Genomic DNA, 6,423 nt, shown 5'->3' with positions numbered 1-6,423 from the left:
CACTGTGGCTCCTCTTTTGGAAGATCTCTTATTGCTGTAATTTTAGCACACTTTTTTGGAAAGCATCTTCTGGTACTGTAACTTTGGATTTATTGGATTTTAAGTTTGTATTTTAAATTTTGTAATTCTTGCTGCTGTTGTAGACAGGGGTGTAGCACCAAATTCTGGGCCCCCATTGTAGCTGCTGGCAGAAACATGTATCTTTGTTAGGGATGTCCGATAATGGCTTTTTGCCAATATCCGATATTCCGATATTGTCCAACTCTTTAATTACCGATATATACAGTCGTGGAATTAACACATGATTATGCCTAATTTGGACAACCAGGTATGGTGAAGATAAGATCCTTTTTTTTTTTAAATGTATATAATAAAATAAGATAAATAAATTAAAAACATTTTCTTGAATAAAAAAGAAAGTAAAACAATATAAAAACAGCTACATAGAAACTAGTAATTAATGAAAATGAGTAAAATTAACTGTTAAAGGTTAGTACTATTAGTGGACCAGCAGCACGCACAATCATGTGTGCTTACGGACTGTATCCCTTGCAGACTGTATTGATATATAATGTAGGAACGGGCAGCACGGTGGAAGAGGGATTAGTGCATCTGCCTCACAATACGAAGGTCCTGAGTAGTCTGGGGTTCAATCCCGGGCTCGGGATCTTTCTGTGTGGAGTTTGCATGTTCTCCCCGTGACTGCGTGGGTTCCCTCCGGGTACTCCGGCTTCCTCACACCTCCAAGGACATGCACCTGGGGATAGGTTGATTGGCAACACTAAATGGTCCTTAGTGTGTGAATGTGAGTGGGAATGTTGTCTGTCTATCTGTGTTGGCCCTGCGATGAGGTGGCGACTTGTCCAGGGTGTACCCCGCCTTCCGCCCGATTGTAGCTGAGACAGGCTCCAGAGCCCCCCGCGACCCCGAAGGGAATAAGCGGTAGAATATAGATTGATGGATGGATAATGTAGGAACCAGAATATTATAACAGAAAGAAACAACCCTTTTGTGTGAATGAGTGTAAATGGGGGAGGGTGGTTTTTTTGGTTGGTGTACTAATTGTCAGTGTATCTTGTGTTTTTTATGTTGATTTAACATTAAAAAAAAACAAAAAAAAAACGATACCGATAATAAAAAAAACTATACCGATATTTTCCGATATTACATTTTAAAGCAAGGGTCGGGAACCTTTGGCTGAGAGAGCCATGAAAGTCAAATATTTGAAAATGTATTTCCGTGAGAGCCATATAATATTTTTTAACACTGAATACCACTAAATGCATGCATTTTTAAGTAAGACCAACATTTTTAGAGTATAAAAAGTCTCTTACTATTTTTAATAATATTGTTATTCTGAAGCTAGCCAATAATAAATACAATACTTCTTACCATTAATGCGACTTCTTGAACAGGTGCGGTAGAAAATGGATGGATGGATTAAAATGCATGAGAATGTTTTATATTTTGAACGTTATTTTTAACACTGTGATTACCAGCGGAATTATTCATTACTTATCATGTTAAGCAATGTCAGCTAAGATTTATATGAGAGCCAGATGCAGTCATCAAAAGAGCTGCATCTGGCTCTAGAGCCATAGGTTCCCTACCCCTGTTTTAAAGCATTTATCAGCCGATAATATCGGCCTGCCGATATTATCGGACATCTCTAATATTTGTTATATAATTTCATAGTTGGTGAGAATAAATAAATACAGTGCATAAATATAAGTTCATATTGTACACATAATGTGATTAAAAAGGTATTCCCTTGGGTTAATTCGTGCAAGTCTATGTTAGCTTTATTTTTGTTACAAATGTAAATTGAGAGGGGAATATACTTTTTGTTTCCGGTTTGGTCACATTGTTGGGGGGACCATTAATATGTGACGGAATTAAGGAAGCAGCACGAGACAACAAGTGTTTAAAGGAGAAGACGTTAATGGAGTCTGGGATTGAAAATAAACTTTATTCCCTGTGAGTTTATGAGGCCAATGAGGTATGATTTTTTCTGATATGTATGTGAAATCAATGTTTTATTTTCTTGGATGTCAGACTAATTGTAAGTTCTGTTTGCTTATTTTATTAGTTCTGACGGCATTATATTTGGCATGGTTGGTAACGTGAAGAAGGCGTGGCTAAAATAAAATGTCTGTGAGCAAAACGAACGACTTGAGCCTTGACTAAGACCTCTGAGGGAGTAACACCCATACTCAAGACGCCCAAAGCCCGCCCCTTCAGGTGCTATCCTGAAGTAAAGTGTAAAGTAGAGATTAGTTGATTCATAATAATGCATCGTGATGATCAGCAAAATTATTATTATTTTTTTTAAACATTTGTTTATTGATTTTCAGACATATTTATATGACAGAAATTGTCTACCAAAAATCCAATGCTGTGTTTTTCTCCCCACAAGTAAAACAACGATTAAATAATAAACTAAGTAACCACAGACAGATGTCAACATAAAATCACTGACAGCTGAATTCCTGAATGACTTCAGAGAGACATAGCAACCCACAAGCACTCAAAACGACTTATCAACCACCCACATTTCAATTGCGATTCATCCATCCATCCATTTTTCTACCGCTTGTCCCTTTCGGAGTCGCGGGGCGTGCTGGAGCCTATCTCAGCTGCATTTGGGTGGTAGACCCTGGACAAGTCGCCACCTCAGCAGAGCCAACACAGATAGACAACATTCACACTCACATTCACACACTAGGGCAGGGGTCGGCAACCTTTACCACTCAAAGAGCCATTTTGACCCGTTTCACAAATTAAAGAAAACAATGGGAGCCACAAAACTCTTTCGAAATTTAAAATGAAATAACACTGTATACAAAAATGTTTTTTGCTTTGTGCTATGTTTAAACCAGGGGTCTCAGACACGCGGCCCGTACCTTTAATGTGAAAATGTAATGTTAGTGCGGCCCGCGAGTTTTATATGAATGGCGCTTGACAGCCTCATACTTGCCAACCCTCCCAATTTTTCTGGGAGACTCCCGAATTTCAGGACAATTATTTTCTCGAATGTCTGCTGATTTTCAGCCAAACAACAGTAATAAGGACGTGCCGTGATGGCATTGCCTTTAGCGTCCTCTACAACCTGTACATACAGCATGCCAGCCCAGTTACATGTTATATGAGGCTTCTGCAGCCACACGAGTGACTGCAATGCATACTAGGTCAACAGCCATACAGGTCACACTGAGGGTGGGCGTATAAACAACTTTAACACTTTTACTAATATGCGCCACACTGTGAACCCACACCAAACAAGAATGACAAACTCATTTTGGGAGAACATCCGCACCATAACACAACATAAACACAACAGAACAAATATCCAGAATCCCATGCATCCCTAAGTCTTCCGGGCTACATTATACACCCCACCCCCCAACCCTGCCCCCCCACACATCAACCCCCTCTCCGTGCGTTGGTTGAGGTGGGCGGGGTTGGGGGGGGTTTGGTGGTAGCAGGGGTGTATAATGTAGCCCGGAAGAGTTAGGGATGCATGGGAATCTTAATAAATATAGCATTCGTTACTCATTAATTAAGTGTGGTTTGTAGTGACAATACTGCAACATTCAGTCCTGCAGCAGTGACTGGTCTCTCCAATTCCATTGCAGCTGACCGGTGAACTGAGGGGATGTCCAGATTATTAAAAAATTGTTCAGCTCATGGGTAGAACATTGAGCAGACGAGTATAGGGATGTATAAAAAATCCCTAAATATGTTATTCATCTCAAGGTCATCAGTGGTTATGCCTGAATTAGTTTGAATCTGCATAATATGATGGGATGCCAATATCTGGCGTTTTTGATGCACTAATAATTTGCTGGCCTTATCGGCCTGTTCAAAAAATTGGGATCTCGAGCGGAGCATTTGTTCAGTGGCGCGATCTAATGCCTGAGAGAGTCCATCCATCCATTTTCTATCGCTTGTCCCTTTTCGGGGTCAAGGGGGTGCTGGAGCCTATCTCAGCTGCATTCGGGCGGAAAGCGGGGTACACCATGGACAAGTCGCCACCTTATCACAGGGCCGACACAGATAGACAGACTACATTCACACTCACATTCACACACTAGGGCCAATTTAGTGTTGCCAATCAACCTATCTGTCTTCGGAGGTGGGAGGAAGCCGTCTTTCCTCGTAAACATCTGGGTTTTAAGAGAAAGCGTAAGAGTTGTCTAGCAAGGATATTCGTTGTCATCTTAGTCAATTTATTTTTCGCAAGTCTTTTCTCAAAGCATGTATAAGAGATGATCTCCCCCCTAATGTAAGCCTTCAGTCTCCCAGAACACAGAGGCCGAGACTCCGGGGGTCTTGCTCAAGAGTATAAAGAAATCTATTTTAACAAAGCCAAATCCACAAAGTCCTCATTTGAGAGTAATCGTGTAAAAATACGCCACGGCACATGTGTGGTGTAGGTTTTTAACGCATATATCCATTAAAATTGAAGCATGAACAATTCATATAATACTCTTATACGTGTCATAATAATGATACTCTACACCAGTGGTTCTTAAACTTTTGTCACCAAGTATCACCTCAGAAAACACTTGGCTCTCCAAGTACCACCATAATGACCAACATTAAAATACAGTAGTGTAACAGGCCTAAGTATTCAATAGAAACAAGGCAGAAGGTTTTTTTTTAGCAAGTATTTTTAATATTTTGGCCACTGTAACATTACACACAGTTTGAACATTAACTGTGCTTGCATATAGGAAAATAAAACACTGTACTTAAATAATGAATCAAATCAAATTAATTGCACATAGAAGTTAAAGTACCACTAGATAGAGCCCGTGTATGTACTACTACCACAGTTTGAAAATCACTGATCTACACCAATGACTTCACTTCAGGGGATCCTTTGGGGAAACTCTTGAAGTTCGCAGTTGACGCCATCGCGTTGCAAGGCATACGTGGCGACAAGTCTGCCTACAGACAGGGCGGAGGGTGGAACAGTTGGCTTTCTGGTGCAGTCAGCACCATCTGGAGCTGAAGCTGCTCAAGACACCCTCAACATTCTGAACAGTACAGTGTCTACTGTGGACTTCCTCAGGTTCCTTGGATCCACAATCTCACAGGACCGGAAGCGGACCTCCCACTTAGACACAATCAGAAAAAAGGCTCAGGAGAGGATGTACTTCCTGCGTCAGCTCAAGAAGTTCAGCTTGCCCCAGGAAGTGCTGGTCATGTTCTACACCTCCATCATTTAGTCTGTCCTGTGCACCTCCATCATTGTTTGGTTTGGATTTACATCCAAGCTGAACCAACACAGACTACACGGACACTTAGTACTGCAGAAAAAGATTATCGGCGTCGAGTAGACCTTCCCCCCCATCCAGGACTTACCTGACCTGTCCAGGGTCAGGAATCAAGCAGGTAGCATCACTGCAGACCCCTCACACCCTGGTCACAAACAGTACAAACTCCTCCCTGCCGGCAGGCGTTACAAATCACAGTACGCCAAAACAACCCGTCACAACAACAGTTTTCCCCTCAGGCTATTAATCTGATGAAAGCTGTGAAATAACTCTGTAACTAACCTGTCATTGTCAATGTATTAACACATGTTCATGTCATCATCTTTTTTCTTAGCTCTATTAACCACTGCACTATTATGTAATAGCCTTGCACATATTAGTATTTAATTACTTGTTATATTTTGACTTAATCGTTAAAATTTATTGTTTACGTTGAACAAGAGAGCACAGCCTATCAAATCAAGTTCTTAGTGTGTTAAACATACAGTACATGGCTTATGAAACTGATTTTGATAATATTATTATTGCAACTCCTTAGGGTTAACCCTCCCCGTTTTTTTTCTTTAGCCCAGTGATGCTTCTGTTTTTAACTTTAATCGAGGGTCCTCCAACGCACCAGTTATAGGCAATGAGAGGCAAAAGGGAAACGTGTAGATAACTTTCTCCTATCCTGCCACAGGTATGTTTATTCTATTTTTACTTTTCTTCTACCACCTCATCCTTGTTCCAAAATGCTGGTGCTTTATGAAGACTTTCTAATATCATCCAAGAAATATTAATATTGAACTTCAAGAACTATAGCGCTTTGAGTATCTAATAATAGAAAAGCGCGATATAAAATCTAATGCAGTATATATATATATGATCTTAATAGTCATGACGTCGTATGTTTAAATGTATATATTTAAATCACATGAAAATAAATACAAATTCATACGTTGCAAAAGCCCAGGAGGACCCCTTTATTTGGGGCCCCTGTACAACAGCCCCACTTTTCCCTCCATTTCGAGTCGACATCCTTGGTTATAGGCAACAAACTGTTAACTGTTCAGCGTAAACACACCAAAAAGAAATTCTTAAAAGTCGAAATCAATGATGGAATGAAATAAGGAGCTACAAATGTATCAGAAACAAAGTGGCG

This window comes from Nerophis lumbriciformis, linkage group LG06 (assembly GCF_033978685.3).
Source record: "Nerophis lumbriciformis linkage group LG06, RoL_Nlum_v2.1, whole genome shotgun sequence".
Classification (NCBI taxonomy): domain Eukaryota; kingdom Metazoa; phylum Chordata; class Actinopteri; order Syngnathiformes; family Syngnathidae; genus Nerophis; species Nerophis lumbriciformis.
This window is presented reverse-complemented; position numbering follows the sequence as displayed.